This window comes from Pelobates fuscus, chromosome 12, assembly GCF_036172605.1.
Source record: "Pelobates fuscus isolate aPelFus1 chromosome 12, aPelFus1.pri, whole genome shotgun sequence".
NCBI lineage: Eukaryota > Metazoa > Chordata > Amphibia > Anura > Pelobatidae > Pelobates > Pelobates fuscus.
In genome coordinates this window covers 67,015,701-67,035,273 of record NC_086328.1, presented here as the reverse complement: position 1 = coordinate 67,035,273, position 19,573 = coordinate 67,015,701, and the positions used below count along the sequence as shown (strand labels likewise).

Below are 19,573 nucleotides of genomic sequence, written 5' to 3'. Positions count from 1 at the left end.
GCTCCCTAGATATACACTGGTTGTCAAATATACACATATGCTCACAGACATATACACACACATTTCCAGATATATACACTGCAATAAATGCAGATGCATGCTGTCAGACATGCATCGATACATTGCTAGACACACACACACAGACACAGTGAAAAACATGCACTTACCCTTCCAGACAATGACACACATCCACAGTCAGAAAAAACAGACAAACACTGTCTGACACAAAAACACTGCCAGACACACATATACAAACTGCCAAACATAGTTATTTTTTCAGATACAGACACACACTGCCCAACACACTGAAATACAAGACACACACACACATATCAACAGACACACACGACATGCTTCTAGACACTGCCAGACACACTGCCATAATCACAGTGACATGCTTCTAGACACCGCCAGACACATAGATACATGCTATTAGATGCAAACAGATACATATGAATACACACATAATGCAAAAAACACACCCTGCAAGACACCTACTGCCAGAAATGCAAACACATAAACACACAGCCAGATACTCACTGTCAGACAAAGACAAACTGCTAGACATACACACTGATGGACATTGCCAAACTGCCAGAAATAGACACATTGCCAAACAATGAAACACTGTCAGATACAGACATACTGCACAACACAGACACATATACAAAAACTGTCAAACACAGCATGTCTGCCATCGTGATTTAAAGGGACACTATAGTCACCAGAACAACTACAGCTTATTGGATTTATTCTGGTGAGTAGAATCATTACGTTCAGGCTCCTCAGATAGCTGTTAGAGATCCTTCCTGGGTCATGGCTGCCTAAAATGCATCCAAACATTCAGTGTCTCCTCCCTTCTCCATGCAGACACTGAACTTTCCTCATGGAGATTCATTGATTCAATTCATCTCTATGAGGAGATGCTGATTGGCCAGGGCTGTGTTTGAATCATGCTGGCTCTGCCCCTTATCTGCCTCCTTGTCAGTCTCAGCCAATCCTATGGGGAAGCATTGTGATTGGATCAGGCTACCACTTCTGATGATGTCAGCAGACTGTTTGTTTTTCTGAATCAAGTTGCTATATTTATGGAGGCATGATGGGCCAAGTGGGGCTAGATGGTGGTTTTAACACTATAGGGTCAGGAATACATGTTTGTGTTCCTTACCCTATAGTGATCCTTTAAGGATGAATCTGTTATCCTCTCCTATACCCATTCCATCAATGTTTGACATGTCAAAAAAAAGCAATAAACTGCAAAACTAGTTTCAGAAATTTTTTACATTTGTAAGATATTTAGTATTATATAATCAATCTAAATGCTATTGAACCTCAGTATTATCGCATATTAATGGCCAGTACTTTTAATTACTTCTTTAACTATTAAATATAAATTAATGTAAACCTTTGAGCTTTGTTGATTATTATTATTATTATTATTATTATTATTGGTTGTTATAAAGCGCTAACATATTCTGCAGCACTTTACAATATCATGGAAGGGATAAATTTATAGGACCACTATAGGCACCCAGACCCCTTCAGCTCAATGAAGTGGTCTGGGTGCCAGGTCCATCTACAGTGGCGTCTCTAGGATTCAATTTTAGGGGGGGCACACATTTTTTTTTTAATAATCCCTGGTGGAGAATTCATTATTTTCCACCAAGGATTATTAAAAAACAAACATATTTCCCTTGATACAGTCCATACACCCCCCCCCCCACACACACACACACAGAGTTCTGAGTCCATACAAACACAGACACATAGACTGCTGAGTCCACACACACACACACACACACACAGACACAGACTGCTGAGTCCATACAGACACACACACAGACTGCTGAGTTCATACACAAGCACAGACTGCTGAGTCCACACACACACACACAGACTGCTGAGTTCACGCACACACACACACACACACACACACACACACAGACTGCTGAGTCCATACACACACACACACACACAAACTGCTGAGTCCATACACACAGAGAGACGGCTGAGTCCATACAAACACAGACACATGGACTGCTGAGTCCACACACACACACACACACACGCACACACAGACATACACACACAGACTGCTGAGTCCACACACACAAACACACACAGACTGCTGAGTCCATACACACACACACACACACACAGACAGACTGCTGAGTCCAAACACACACACAGACTGCCGAGTCCACACACACACAGATTGCTGAGTCCACACACACACACACACACACAGACTGCTGAGTCCATACACACAGACTGCTGAGTCCACGCACACACACAGACAGACTGCTGAGTCCATACACACACAGACAGACTGCTGAGTCCATACACACAGACAGACTGCTGAGTCCATACACACACACAGACACACAGACCACACACACATACTGCTGAGTCCATACACACACACAGACAGACTGCTGAGTCCATACACACACACAGACTGCTGAGTCCATACACACACACAGACCGCTGAGTCCATACACACACACAGAGACTGCTGAGTCCAAACACACACACACAGACTGCTGAGTCCATACACACATACAGACTGCTGAGTCCATACACACATACAGACTGCCGAGTCCATACACACATACAGACTGCCGAGTCCATACACACATACAGACTGCTGAGTCTGTACACACACACACACACACACAAGCTTCCTCACAAGCAGACAGACAGACAGACACACACAGACTGCTGAGTCCATATACACACACACACATACTGCTGAGTCCACTCACCCACACACAGACTGCTGAGTCCATACACACACACACACACACACACACAGACTGCTGAGTCCACACACACACACACAGACTGCTGAATCCATACACACACAGACTGCTGAGTCCATACACACACATACACACACAGACTGCTGAATCCATACACACACATACTGCTGAGTCCATACACACACATACACATACAGACTGCTGAATCCATACACACACACAGACTGCTGAGTCCATACACACAAACACACACAGAGACTGCTGAGTCCATACACACACACACAGACTGCTGAGTCCAAACACACACAGAGACTGCTGAATCCACACACACACACACATACATACAGACTGCTGAGTCCATACACACACACTGCTGAGCCCATCGACACACACAGACTGCTGAGTCCATACACACACACACATACACACAGACTGCTGAGTCCACACACACACACACACACACATACAGACTGATGAGTCCATACACACACAGACTGCTGAGTCCATACACACATACAGACTGCTGAGTCCATACACACACACATACAGACTGCTGAGTCCATACACACACACACACACACACAGACACACAGACTGCTGAGTCCATACACACACACACACACAGACACACAGACTGCTGAGTCCATACACACACACACAAGCTTCCTCACTAGCAGACAGACAGACACAGACACACACACCTGAGGGATATCAACCCTACCTGTCACTGGAGGCTATTGCTGGGCAGTCAGGCAGCCATCTTCCATCCTTTCCAGCAGCAGCAAGGTCTGCTGCTTAATGACGGGGGCGGGGCTTATGTGCGGGAGGCGGGCTTCATTTGGGGCGGAGCCTTTGCCGGGGAAGCTGGTGAAAACACCCAGCACCTTCCATCTCCTCTCTCCTGCATTCCCTCGGGCTGTGACAGACTGTTACAGCCCGAGGGAATATAATTTAAGCCCATGGCCAGCAAGTTGCTGGCATTTGGGGGGGACAAAGGGTCGCACAGCATGATGTAGGGGGGGGGGGCATGGCCCCCTCTGGCCCCCCCTAGCGACACCACTGTCTATCTAGGGTTAACCCTGCAGCTGTAAACATAGCAGTTTCAGAGAAAAAGTAGAAGTAGAAAAAGTAAAAGGTAAATCTGGTAGTGCTGGAGAAAATGTTATATAGATCAATACTATATAACTTTCTCCAGCACTACCAGATTTACCTTCTACTTTTACCATAGAAGGCAACTAATCTGAGGTACAGCTGATACATATATCACTATCAATTACACTTTTTACATTTTATTTTATTTTGATTTTTGTTCTTTGTTTTATCTTTGTGTTTTTTTCCATCCATGTCCCATCAACTATATTTATATGGTTAAGTTTAGTGAGGACATATTGTTTTGGGTTACTCTTAAGCATGAGATTTAGTGTATATACCCTTTATCTTATTAGAGCTCAGTCTTATCCATCCACAGCTCTGTTATTTTCATATATTCTATTCCCACTGTATTCCTGTTTCAACTATTGATCTTTATCATAGTTACTCCTATTTGCATTTTACCTGTAGCTCCAGGTGGTAGCTAATTTTAGCAATGAGTCAGTGATTATAGTAGTTCATTCGAGATCTCCTACTTTACCCTTTTTTAGTAGGATATCCTCCTTAGCTTGCAGGTGAGGTATTCTGCTAAATAGTGTGTATATCTCTCCACACACCCCATATATGTATGTGTGTCTGTGTGTGTGTGTGTGTGTGTGTACATTCCCAAATGTATGTTCGTTTTTATTTGAATAACTTTCATATCATCATCTGTGAATCTTCCTATTTCCTAGCTATTTGACAGTCCTATTTTACCCCCATACCTTTCTCTCCCACAGTGTGCATTTAAAACTTCCTTGCCTCACATTAGAACAGCACTCAGTCCACCTTCAGCTGATCCAGTTGCAATAAGCAAGGTCGCCTTCTGGATAACATGTAATGCTGCACATTTGTCCGCCCACCCCACGTTCATCATTTAATTTATAGATAGACTCTCACCCACAAAATCTCGATAATCAGATATAACAGCTGCAAATCAAATAATTAGCACACTCCTATACTCTCTTAACCCCCAACACTCACTCTTTATCTTCTTCACCTCTGCCTGTTATACTCTAGCCCAGTTTTCTACATCACTACACCTCCTCTCTGTGCCTCCCCTGGCCTACTTCCAACTTTCACGTTTTTTCTGGAAGTCCATCTCATCCCAGACTCCATCCATATGAAACCTACTGTCTCAGTACCACCTCTAATCTCTCCAATGTTACATTTCCTCTATCTGACCACCATCTGCTATCCATTGACATCTGTGTACCCTGTACTCAAAGTACCTCACCCTCACCACATCCGTCTTGCAGAAATCTTCATTGTCTTGACCTACAGCAATTCTCCACCAACTCCAAAGTCTCCTTTCATCAATCTCAAATCTCACCTGCCCTAACATTGCAACCTCCCTCTACAACTATACTTTCTATGCGGATGAGATACAAATGTATCTGTCCTCCCCTGATTTCTCACCACCCCTCTTGACTCATGTCTATGACTGCCTCTCTGCTATTTCTAACTGGATGGCTTCTCATTTCCTTAAACTTAACCTGTCCAAAACAAAACATCTGGTCTTCCCTCCCTCAAGTGTTGCTTCTCCCTTGTCTGTGTCCCTCCAAGTCAATGGCGCTACCATCTGCTCTATCTCTAAGGCTCCCAGCCTAGGTGTTCTTTTTGACTCTGACCTCTCCTTCACCCCTCATGTCCAATCAATCGCCAAATCCTGCCACTTCCATCTCAAAAACATTGTGCGCATCCGACCCTATTCAACACCTGACACGGCAAAGGTGCTTGTCCATGCTACTTTTTACTGTCCTCTCTCACCTTGACTACTGTAATCCACTTCTCAGTGATCTTACGTGTTCCCAACTTGCCCCGTTACAGTCTATAATGAATGCGGTGGCGAGGCTCATCTTCCTGTCCGCCCGCACCTCCGACACCTCCCCCTTTTGTCAGTCCCTCCATTGGCTTCCCGCAAGATATAGGGCTCATTTTAAGATCCTGACACTTGCTTACAAATCTCTACACAATGCTGCTCTTGGACCCTACGCTCTGCCAGAGACTTACATCTAACCTCTGTTCGTACTCCTACATCTGATGCTCAACTTAAAGAATTTTCTAGGGCTGCACCGTTCCCTCTCTCTGTTCGACTTTCACCCAATCTCCACTCCTTCAAAAAGTCTTTGAAAACTTACTTCTATAGGAAATCATATTAATCAAACTATGAACAGATTTCCCTCCCACGCACCCTGATTCCTCTCCTGAAACGGTCATCAAAACAAAACACTAAGCGCTCAATTAATACTATCCTAGCAACCTACCCTTCTACCCTACCCTTACCTTTTGTGTCACTATACCCTACTCCCTCTAGCATGTAAGCTCATTGAGCAGGGCCCTCAATCCCTCTGTTCCTGTGCGTCAAACTTGTCTGCTTATACATACGTGTCTGTTAGTCCACCCATTGTACAGCACTACAGAACTTGTTGGCGCTTTAATAATATTTTTTTTAGGTTCATGCATGCTTTAAATTCTGGAATTCTGCTATAATTGAATTCAAAAAGGGGCTAATTTACAATATATTCACATATGTTAAGGTATTTAATTGAATCAAATTTCTTATTTAAATTTCTTCATGTAATTATTTTAATAAATTTGTGTAATGGGTAACATTTAACTTGCAATACAATAACATACACTGTACAGAAACAATTTGAAAAGAATTAATTTATATTTAACTCTTGATTTTTTTTCTAATGTTTCATGTTCTTGTGTTTCATGTTCTTTGTTTCATGGTATAACTATTGCTGTGGTATTGTATATAAAATAGCACTTAATTTTAGTACAATGCTTTCATCAAAGAAATAAAGTGGGTGAATGGGGCAAGACTGGAAAAATTTGAAATTATATTCAGTTTCCCCATATAAGCAGAGGTAAAAAGTCTTGTGACGGACCCCACATACTAGAAGAGAAGATTATCCCGAATCCAGGTCATGAGCATACAGTAAAAAGAAGGCTGCATATAGATACACAATTTGACAAGGTTATATTTTGAGTATTTATCGACTTTAAATTAAAAGTGTTGTTTACGCTAGATAAGACTGAATTTCACAGAACAAGTTGATCTGCACCAATACAATATAAAGCACTGACTATTAGTAATAGCAGTTAACAAGAAAATCAACACTAACCGTATAACACATATTTAAAAGGTTGATTAAAATTAAAAATGTGTGTAGTTCATGTCTAAAACCCATGCGGGCACCATTAATACAGTTGTATTACATCAGATTTCTCTGTAATTAACACTTCTATGAATGTCACACATCGTCCTATTAATGGTGATATATAAGGCTGAGACAAGTGCTACACACATTTTTTATTTGAATTAAACATTTAATTAGTGTTATGTAGCCGGTGTTGATGCCCTCTTTAACCCCTTAGTGACCAGACCGCTTTTCAATTTTCTTACCGTTTGGGATCAGAGCTGTTTTTACATTTCTGCAGTATTTGTGTTTAGTTGTAATTTTCCTCTTACTCATTTACTGTACACAAATTATATACCATTTTTCTTGCCATTAAATGGTCTTTCTAAAGATACCATTTTTTTCATCATATCATATAATTTACTATAAAATATGATGAAAAAAAAAACAAAAAAAAAAAAACAAACCTTTTTCTAACTTTGACCCCCAAAATCTGTTACGCATTTACAACCACCAAAAAACACCCATGCTAAATGTTTCTAAATTTTGTTCTGAGTTTATACCCAATGTTAACATGTACTCAGCTTTTTTTGGAAAGTTATAGGGCTTTAAGTACAAGTAGCACTTTGCTATTTCCATTCATTTTTCAAAATGAACGCAAGTTACATTGTAACACTGATATCTGTCAGGAATCCCTGAATAACCCTTCACATGTATATATTTTTTAAAAGAAGACAACCTAAGGTATTAAACTTGGGGTATTTTGATTCTTCATGCAACCATTTACCACCAATCTATGCCAAATTTAAAAAAAAAAATAATAATTGGTGATTTTGTTGACACACATAGTGTCATGACATGAAGGGGTGCTGCCCTGCAACAGCACTGTCCCTTTAAGTGTGGGAACCAACTTAGCAGAGAAATAATTCTAGGACACGATAAATGGAGTAATAAAGAAAATGTATTAAGGCAAACCAAAAGGATATAGATATATATAATATATACAAAACAAAATATGACAATGCCACAAATATATAAATATATACAATAACCCAATATATACAATAGAGCAGGCAGAGTCCACGATAGTCCTAGGCAAAGGTAAAGGCTTAGTCAGGTTAGTGCAGCCACCAAGTACAAAATGAACATCAAGGGGCAAAGTCCTAAGCAGGTCACACAGAAATAATGCAGCAAGGTCAGAATCACTGGAGAAGGAGTCTAGACAGGAACACTGCAGGCGAACACTGGAACAGGAGGCACAGGACACAGGACCATAAGGACATCGGAACACAAGATACTCAGGATACTCAGGAAACAAGACACAGGAGACAGGAGACAGGAGACAGAATCACGGGAGCCAGGAAACAGCAGGTACAGGGTCAAGGATAGAGGATAATGATCTGACAGGGAGTGAGGGGAGAAACCAGAATATATAGGTGCTAAACAAGGGCCAGGTGTAGTGCCTAACAAAAGGAAATGAGAACAGTGCCAAACAGAAAGAGTGGTGAGTGCGAGTACTGCACGAAGGCATGTCGACTAAGGAGTGTCGTGACAGTACCCCCCCCTTAAGGAGCGACTCCCGGCGCTCCAAAACCCAAAGAACCCCCACGGGTGACAGAAGAAAATCAGGGCCACCGAACCAGTAGAGGAAAACAAGGAGGAGGCTTAGGAGGAATGAGAGGTGGACAATCCCATGGGAGAAACCAACGAGGCAGAATAGAAACATACAAAAGCAAGGACTGTAGAGTAACATTTAGCAATAGAAGGGCAGACACAGAAACAGAAGGTAAAGGCACATAAGATAAGAAACACTCCATACCAGTGACCGGCAAATGTGTTAACCCACTAGATCTGGGACTATTGCTAGTAACAGGTTCATCACTCAGAAGTCCTGGGTCTGACTTGGTTTCTGGCTTGTGGGATCCTCGGAACAAAGACTGCGATGCAACTTCAGTCGAAGGGAGAACAGTCTCTGCGTAATCTTGGGTAGGTACCACTGGAACCAAACAAGGAGAATCCCCTAAATTAATAGGTACAGGATCAAGAACATTCTGCGAGCCTTCCTCCACAGACCGCAGATATGCATCAAGGAAGGGTTCCCCAAATTTCTCCGAGCACGGGGCTAACCGAAGCAGAGACGACTCTCTCTCAAATTGACATTTTTCTGTAGCGGCTAGAGATACCTGGTTAATGAAATCATTATCTTCTTCCCTTGTGAACTCAGCTCGAGGTAGTTCTTTATTTGTCGTAGATAGACTTTCAACTGAAGGCAAGTCTTCATTTAATACTTGCTGGAGTTTAGGTGGAGTGATAGACATCATGGTAACTGAAATGTCATAGAAGGAGCTTCCTTCATCATGGGAACAGGTACCTCCTTGTTCGGTTACACTCCTTTCCTTTGGCGTTTGGTTAAGCGGCTGATTAGAATAATCTTCGGCGCTTGGTTCAGGTACAAGCTTGGTAGTTGGGGTTTCCTCTTGCAGCAGAGAAATTGTTCTACCAGAGCATGTAACTTGAAGAACTGTAGAGTCTTCTTCAGGCTGTGGGTTTAGAACAAGCCTGGTCTCATTTAGATTCTTCTCTTGGGCTTGATCCATCACGGGTTTGTCACGTTGCACCCAGTCTGAGTCTTTGTCTTCAATTTGAAGATAACTGTCTTTTTTACTTGGCGACAACTCATTTTCCACAGTTGCGGTTGTGAGAGGGGTGCCAATTTTCAAACCCCCAGAGGTAGAAGGGTTAAAATTGGAATCATCAAGCCTCCCCACATCAAAGTCATGAGCTGCCTTTGGCACAATAGCCTCTTCTTCCACTGGTTGTTCTGAAGTTTTCACCTTTGGTTCTTCAGCCTTCTCAGCCAGTGTCTTGAAAGAAGTAGGTCGTTTACCACGTCTCCTACGTAGTGACTTTTTGACAGGAGATTCACCTTCAACGAGATTGGTCCCCAATTTCAATGGTCCAACCTTGTCGTCACTTGCATCACCCGGAGCACATTTTATAGGTGACTCTTCTAGTTCGGATGCATTGTCCTTTGTGGGACAGGCCTTCAGATCAGATCCCGTTACCTGGTTCAGGTCACTGGTGGTCTCCTCAATTGGCACGGTGAGGTAGGAATTCGTATCTCTAGTTGCAGACTCAGGGGAGTCTGTTTCTGCTTCGTGGTTGGGCAGAGTTTGCTTGAGACTTTCTCTGACCAGACATGTACCCTCTTGAACGGTGTTGAGATCGTTCATCTTGGTAGCCGGTAGCTTCACCTTGGGAATAGGCGAGTGGATCTTGCAGAAAAGAGAGGGTAATATATGGGTACTATGTGTCTCTGGTACTGAGACAACATTAGGAAACTGCGTACTGGTACTACCTTCCCATTCAGACTGCTCGTCCTCTAAAGCTGCTATGCAACGAGCACCCAGTTCATCAAAGACTTGGTCCATGAGGGGATCGCCAGTGCTGTATAACCCCTCAACATCTTCGTCTTTTGCTTGGGCAGGAAGGCATTCAGCTTTAATTTCCAGAGGGACTTCGGTTTTGCAGTCGGGAGGACCAACAAGCCATTTCCCAAGTCAGAGTCAGGAGGATTTGTTATGCTATGTACATCAGAAAAGGGAATACCATCATTATTATCAGGCATAAAGACAGTCATTCTTTCTTGTACAAGATCAATAATAAATTGCACTTCAGGTAACAAGGCAACAAGATTATTGTGCATTACTCTCACTTGTCTCTGCAAATATGATAAAGATTTTTTATGTGATATCTCTTTAAGAGACATACGGATAAGTGTATACACCCTACTTATCACAGGAGGCTCTCTCAACCATATATCGCAATTAGGTAACTGAAAAAGCAATGAATCACATATGTTTTTGTGAAAAGTTTGAAGTTCATAGATAAATCCACATAATACAGATTTCTGGATTTGACAGGAGACATCTATAATAGATAAGCATAAATTAGAGGCCTTTCCAATCTGCCGCTGAATTTTTCCTAACTGATTACAACAAGTCTCAATGAGAGCACACTCTTGCTGTGAATCAGCGTGAATACCAACAAGGTTCTTCATTGTGATCCTAGACATTATACTCTGCCGGTTCCAAGTGGTCAGATCATTCTGTCATGACATGAAGGGGTGCTGCCCTGCAACAGCACTGTCCCTTTAAGTGTGGGAACCAACTTAGCAGAGAAATAATTCTAGGACACGATAAATGGAGTAATAAAGAAAATGTATTAAGGCAAACCAAAAGGATATAGATATATATAATATATACAAAACAAAATATGACAATGCCACAAATATATAAATATATACAATAACCCAATATATACAATAGAGCAGGCAGAGTCCACGATAGTCCTAGGCAAAGGTAAAGGCTTAGTCAGGTTAGTGCAGCCACCAAGTACAAAATGAACATCAAGGGGCAAAGTCCTAAGCAGGTCACACAGAAATAATGCAGCAAGGTCAGAATCACTGGAGAAGGAGTCTAGACAGGAACACTGCAGGCGAACACTGGAACAGGAGGCACAGGACACAGGACCATAAGGACATCGGAACACCGGATCAGGAAACACAAGATACTCAGGATACTCAGGAAACAAGACACAGGAGACAGGAGACAGGAGACAGGAGACAGAATCACGGGAGCCAGGAAACAGCAGGTACAGGGTCAAGGATAGAGGATAATGATCTGACAGGGAGTGAGGGGAGAAACCAGAATATATAGGTGCTAAACAAGGGCCAGGTGTAGTGCCTAACAAAAGGAAATGAGAACAGTGCCAAACAGAAAGAGTGGTGAGTGCGAGTACTGCACGAGGGCATGTCGACTAAGGAGTGTCGTGACACATAGCAATTTAAGAATACATGTACTGAGCACTGAACATACCCCATTTGCAATATCTTGGGTTGTCTTCTTTTGAAAATGGTATGCCATCATGGGGGTAATTGTCATTCATGGGCTACCATACGCTCTCAAAGGCAACATAAACAATCTGGCAAATGTCAATGTGAAAAAAAACGACCTTATATTTGACCCTGTAACTTTCAAAAACTCTGTAAAACCTGTACGTGGGGGGCACTGTTATACTCTGGAAACTTCACTAAACACAAATATTAGTGTTTTAAAACAATAAAATGTATCACAACGATATCCTCAGTGAAAGTGCCGTTTTTGTGTGAAAAATGCAAAAAAACTCACTTTTACTGACAATATCATTGCTGTGATATGTTTTACTGTTTTGGAACACTAATATTTGTGTTCAGTGAAGTCTCCCGAGTAAAACAGTACCCTCAATGTATAGGTTTTAGGGTGTTATAGAAAGTTACAGGACTTCATCCAGTGCTAGCAAATTAAATTCTCTGGACTTTCTGCCTGGGTTGTCAGGCAGGTCCCTCAAATTGCATTCAATAAAATTATTTAATTATGTAAAAATATTACATAAATATGCACGTAGAATTTAAATATATATACATATTTATATATTTGAAGTCTACGTGTAAATTGCTGAAATTATTTATGTAATTATGAATATGGACATATGTATATGTAAGGAATAATTGATGACAGGCCGTTGAATTATTTGTTTTTGTCATTAAAACGGGTTTGTATGTAGGACTAATTTCTTACGCAACTGTAATGCGGTCTAGACCTGTCTGGAACTACTTTAGCCATGCGTCTCCCTGAAAATAATGCACACCTTAGAATGTTCGTCAACCAATCAGATTGAGCATTCAGCGGCCCTGTAGTATAATTTGTATTATTTTTATTTATTATTATTATTTTTATTTATAGTAAATTAGAATATTACATGCAATCAATAAAACAAGGAGTGTACATAGAACAATATCGGACCTCTGAAAAGTATAAGCATGCATATGGACTCAGTACTTGGTTTTGGCCCCTTTTGCAGCAATTACTGCCTCAATGCGGCGTGGCATGGAAGCTATCAGCCTGTGGCACTGCTGAGGTGTTATGGAAGACCAGGATGCTTCAATTGCGGCCATCAGCTCTTCTGCATTGTTCGGTCTCATGTCTCTCATCTTTCTCTTGGCAATGCCCCATAGATTCTCTATGGGGTTCAGGTCAGTTGAGTTTGCTGGCCAATCAAGCACAGGTCATTGAACCAGGCTTTGGTGCTTTTGGCAGTGTGGGCAAGTGCCAAGTCCTGCTGGAAAATGAAGTTAGCATTCCCATAAAGCTTGTCTGTGGAAGGAAGCATGAAGTGCTCCACAATCTCCTGGTAGACGGCTGCATTGACCCTGGACTTAATAAAGCACAGTGGACCAACAACAGCAGATGACATGGCTCCCCAAATCAACACAGACTGTGGAAGCTTCACACTGGACTTCAAGCATCTTGCAGTGTGTACCTCTCCATTCTTCCTCCAGACTCTGGGTCCTTGGTTTACAAATGAGATGCAAAAGTTGCTCTCATCAGAAAAGAGGACTGTGGACCACTGAGTAACAGACTAGGTCTGTTTTTCTTTAGCCCAGGTGAGATGCTTCTGACGTTGTTTGTTGTTCAGGAGCGGCTTGACTAGAGGAATACGACATCTGAAGCCCATGTCCAAGATTCGTCTGTGTGTGGTGGCTCTTGATGCACTGACTCCAGCCTCAGTCCACTCCTTGTGAAAGTCCCCAACACTTTTGAACAGCCTTTTCCTGACAATCCTCTCCAGGCTGCGGTCATCCCTGCTGCTTGTGCACCTTTTTCTTCCATGCTTTTCCCTTCCACATATTTTTCTATTAATGTGTTTTTATACAGCACTTTGGGAACATCCAACTTCCTTCTCAATTACCTTTTGAGGCTTTCCCTCCTTTTGGAGGGTATCAATGATGGTTTTCTGCACAACTGTCAGGTCAGCAGTCTTCCCCATGATTGTGATTCCTACTGAACCAGACTGAGAGACCATTTAAAGGCTCAGGAACCCTTTGCAGGTGTAATGGCTTACTTAGCTGATTAGAGTTGGACACTGTGAGCCTAGAATATTGCACCTTTTCACAATACTCTAATTTACTGAGATTGTGGATTTATTTTTTATTTTTTTCAATATCTTATTTTTATTGAAAGAATTTTTTTCGATGTGCATAATAGTAAAATAACAGTAAAATAACAGTAGGGATACAGAAAAGAAAGGGAGGGAATAGATAAGGGGGTTACAGCTGAGCAAGTTGGCCACGTATGACTGTATACAACACATTTCATGTACATTACAAGTATGATACAGGTAAATTACAAACACATTCTCGTGGTGGGTTGTACAAACATCCTAGCAGTGAAGTTAAAGAGTTATCAGTAGAGAAATATTATGCACATATACCCATGTTATACAGTGCATAAAAAGAATGATCATAACACTCCGGTACAACAGTAGTGACCTAGACGCGGCAATAGAAAAATTAGAGTATAATAAAATAACAATTTGTGAGCCGCGTTTTCCAGCATACCTAGTAGCCTAAATGTATTATTAGGAATCTAGAGGTGGATACTAGTAGAATCTTTGTATGTTGCCAATGGTGCTTAAACTAAACAACGTAATGCTCCTAATGACGAGATGACTATCCTAATGGATTGAGACTATATTTAAATGTGCAGTTGTTCACCGAAGTGGTGGAGCAAGACTAGAACTGCAAGGATAATTGATCTCTTTTTTTTTTTTTTGTGCTTATAAAATGTAATCCAGGATATGTTAACGTTGGTTATACAGTGTAAGGGAATTAGAGTAGTTCAAAAGGGGGGTTCTGAGACGCGGTTGTAAGGCCTCCAGATGGTTTAACAATACAAGGTATCTGATCGGAACATGGCATAGATTAAACGATGAAAGGTAACTCACAAAAGATTGTGGGGGTGAGGATGTGTTGAAATGTACACCCAGCCAAGAGTGAAATAATATGGACGCTTGAAGCTGGATATGAAACTTATTCCGCAATATACATGATGAATGATGAATTGTTGGCCCCATTGAATTGTATGTCGCTAAGTAATAGGGAAGTAGATAAGAGTAGAGAAGGAGGAGAAGGGAATAGAGTAGTGAGAAATAAGGTGAAAAGGGATAGCAGAGTCCCTCATGTCCGAATAGTCACTTCTATAGGATATTATTACCATATAGCGCAATTCGGGGAAGCGGTTAACCCAAGTTAATATAATGTTGGTACGTAGTGTCCCATCCATGCCATTGCTCGTTGAATTTGGTCATGTTCCCTTTCTTTGACCATTCCTTTTCGTAGCAATATGCAGTATTCGTTTTGTTAAGCAGTTCTTTTGCAGACGGGATAAAGTCACTTTTCCAATGAGTCGCAACACATAATTTTGCTGCTATTAGGATGTGAATAACGGCAGCTAACGAGGGGATGTGGTTGATATCCGGTAAAAGGTGGAGCAAGAAGGTAGCAGGGTGAAGAGAGAATTGTAGCCCGGAGATAGTGTGTATCACGTTTTTCACAAATATCCAAAATGCACTTAATTTCGGGCAGTCCCCAAAAATATGTAAAATAGTGCCCCTACCTCCGTTGCATCTCCAGCAAGTGGGTGTAGCTGACGGGTATATTTTACTTAATCTACTGGGCACTAAGTACCATCTCATCACCACCTTAAAGTAAGCTTCCCATAAATTACCACATTTGGTGGATTTTTTGGTAGCCGTTATTGCAAACAACCAGTCACTGACGTGGAACTCCGCATTCATTTATTTTTCCCAGTTTATCATGTAAGGTAGTTTGGCATTCTTGGACAAGTTTAATTGGGCTACGTAGCATAGTGTGAGAAATTTTGGCAGATGGCTAGATTTACCCATACTGTAACAAGTGCGGCCTATTAGGCTGAATGTCGTTAAGTCTTGATTTTTTAAATTTGCCGCATTTAAAATATGTTTTACCCTTAAATAAAGGAAAATGTCTCTTTGAGGCAAGTTATGAGAGTCTTGCAGATCAGGAAAAGTACGAAGACCATTGGGATTATACAAAGAGTAGACGTGGGTTAAGCCATGTTTAGGCCAGTGCTGTATCGTTAAGTCTGGAGATAACATGGTGAGGACTTGTAGAGGAGCCAAGTAAAGTAGTTCTTGATTGGAGCAAAGTTCCGCACTCCATGACTTCCATGAGTTTAGAAGAAATTTCGTGCACGACAGTAGTGAGTGGGTAAGACATTGTTGCGAAGACCACAAGGTGTCAGATAGGGAAAGGAGTTGACTGCATGCTTGTTCAAGTTTAAGCCAAATTGGGCTAGTTTTTCCTGTCATTATGTCCAGGCTCTGTGCAAGTGTAGAGGCTTTGTAATAGTTAAAGACGTTAGGAACACTTAGACCACCATGGTGAATGGGGCGCCATAGGGAGGAAGTAGCGACTCTCTGAGGTTTTCTTTTCCAAATGTGTGCGTTGATTGTTGATTGGAATTTCGTGAGAATTGATTTGGGAAGAGTAATAGGCAATGTACGGAATAGATAGAGTATATGAGGAAGCGCCATCATTTTTATTGAATTCACTCTACCTATCCAGGAGATGTTCAGTTTATCCCACGATTTGAGTTGGGCAAAAACTTTCGTCATGACTGCCTCGTGATTCTCTTTTATCAGTTGAGAAGTTGATAGGGTAAGTTTAATACCTAGATACGTAACGGATGTATTACGCCAATCAAAAGGAAATTGTGTTTTTAAAGTATCTACTACGTGAGACTCTAGATTCAAAGGAAGTATTTGCATTTTGCTGAGATTATTTTTGTAATATGAGATGTTGCCATATGTAGCAAGAGAATGCATGAGGTGGGGTATGGAAGAACTTGGGTTTGTTAGGAAAAGGATAATGTCATCTGCAAATAAAGCAAGCTTCTTTTCCCCTGCTGGCGTGATAAAGCCGGGGAGTAGTGGATCTTGTTTGATCGTGTGAATGAGTGGCTCCAAACATTAAATATAAGAGGGGATAAGGGACACCCCTGCCTAGTACCATTGGAAATATTAAAGTTCTTAGATGAGAAGCCCGAGCTAAGAACTTTCGCTGAGGGCGAGGAGTAAAGGGCCATTATGCTTGTGATGAAGGATTGTGAGAATCCATAGGCTTGTAGAGTAGCTTCCATTAAAGTCCAATTTAGGCGATCGAAGGCCTTTTCTGCGTCTAAGGCCATTAAGAGCCCGGACATACGTTGACGTTTAGCCCATTCGATAAGATCCACACAGAATCTGGTGTTATCTCCCACCTGCTTGCCAGGCACAAAGCCTGCTTGTTCTTCTGAGACTAAGGTAGGTAGCAATGGTTTCAATCTAGTGGCTATGAGTTTTGCATAGAGCTTCACATCAGCATTTAATAACGAAATTGGTCGCAAGTTTCCACATGATGTAGGAGGTTTGTTCGGCTTGGGTAGGGTGATGATGTATGCCTCCAACATAGATTTCAGAAAGCAGCCAGTTTCTTTTATTTTATTGAAAAGTTTGGTAATGTGCGGAGTTAGATTTGGTTCTAATTTAAGATAGTAGTAGTTCGAGAGTCCGTCCGGACCAGGGGCTTTGTGTTTAGGAAGGGACTTGATAGCTGCAGCTACTTCGGATTCCGTGAACGGGGCTGACAGCAAGTTATTCTGTTGCTGTGTGATTTTTGGTAACGGTACACGGTCTAGAAAGGTCAGTATTTCTGTTTTGTTTGGAATATGCGTGGTCTAATTTTTGTCTAAATTATATAAATCCTCATAAAAAGATGGCAATTCGCCCACAATGTCGGTAGGGTTGTATATTTTCATCTGTGATCTCGAAAGAATATATGGGATTTTCGTTTGAAGATATTTAGATTTCAGTTGGCTTGCTAATAATTTGCCGGCCTTGTTGCCCATGCCATAATAGTGTTGCTGAAGTCTTGCTGTGTTCATAGTGAAGTCTTTGACTTTAAGTTTTAGGAGTTCATTCCGTGTTTCTGTAATTTGCTGTGTACGAGAAGGGGCTGATTTGTTGGAGTTTTCCAAAGTTGTGAGTTCCTGGAGCAATTTTTGCTGTAACTTGTAAGATTTCTTTTTACGTATCGTTCCCATTTTAATACATTCTCCCCTGATCACCGCTTTATGAGCAAGCCATTGGGTTTCAATTGAGGTATCCATCGTGGTATTGATTGCAAAATAATTTTGTAGCTCATGAACAGTTTTCTCAAAATCAGATGGTGAATCAAGAATTGTTTCATTCAATCTCCATTTGCCACAGCCCCTCGATGGGTACGGCACTGCTATTGTGATGATTATTGGGGCATGGTCAGACCATGTTCTATTTCCTATCGTTTGATCAATTAAGTGAGGTAATGTTAATTTATCAATCAGGCAAATATCTATACGTGTATATGTTAAGTGGACCGGGGAGAAATAAGTGAAATCCTTGGCTGCTGGATACAGGTTTCTCCACGTGTCGTAGAGATCATGTGAAAAAATGAGATTGGAAAATAACTTACTATTGTGAGTGGCTAATTTGCTAGGATTTTTATTGTTGGAACGTTGAACATCTAAGACAGGGTCTAGGGTGCAGTTACAGTCGCCACAGATTATGGCGTGGCCTTGTTTTAAGGAGGAGATTTTCTTTATAGCTTTACTAAGGAAGGAAAATTGAGCCTCGTTTGGGGCATATAAGGATGCTATCGTAACTTGGATACCGTTAAGATCTCCTACTATTATCAATAGTCTCCCATTTGACTATTGTTGTGATCGATTGTTGGATCGATTTGTTGTGTTGTGGGGGTAAATACCCAGTCTGCGTGTAGTAGAATGGATACTCCCTTTGATTTATTAGGCGAATAAGCGTGATAAGCTGTGGGGTATTTGGAGGAGCGTAATTGAGGAGGATTCTTTTTGCAGAAGTGAGTTTCTTGAAGGCAGACTATTGCAGCATTGGAATTGTGCATGTCTTTTAAGACTTGTCTACGTTTGTACGGGCTGTTGAGGCCTTTGACATTTAGAGATAAAATTTTCATCATATTAGCCATTGAGGTGAATTAGTGTAGTGCTAACGGTTGTACTTAAGTGGTTCATTGTAGTGATGGTATAGACTGGCAGATAATTGGCTTGTATAGAAATAAGGATATTAGCATCTAGCATGATATTGCAAACACTGAGAAATTGAAGTGGGCTTTTAGTTGAGACCATCGGACATGAGGGTGTCAAGTAAGGGGGAGAGAGTGAGAGGAGGGAAGAGGTAACGAGGAACAAGCAACTATGTACAAAGTTATCTTCTTTAGTAAGAAGATATATCTTGGTCACGATGAGACGCCTTAAGTTTCTCAAAACGTGACCTGGGGGGGGTGAAGGAGAGTTCCTCCAGCCTGGTAAGAAATATGGTACGATGGATGACTGCAATTAAAGTAAAGAAGAGCTGTTTTAACAAAGTGACAGCATTTAAAAATCTCATATGGATTAGAAGGTGCAAACGTTAGTTAAATGGTAACAATTAACCTTTAATAGCTGTAGCGTCAGCTGGATTGGAGAGTATATTTGACAGGCTGTCGATGCGTGGATTGCCTCTAGTCGTAGCCTGCTCATATATGCGCAATGTTTGGGGACTGTCATTACTTGTTTAGTGAGTACT

General features: G+C 41.4%; 1 protein-coding gene across 15 annotated transcripts in view; it reads right to left on the bottom strand.

Annotated features, from left to right (window-relative positions):
- The window catches only part of NRXN2 (neurexin 2), a 973,084-nt gene that overhangs the window by 464,482 nt on the left and 489,029 nt on the right, over window positions 1–19,573 (bottom strand). The gene's annotated exons all lie outside the window — the stretch shown is intronic.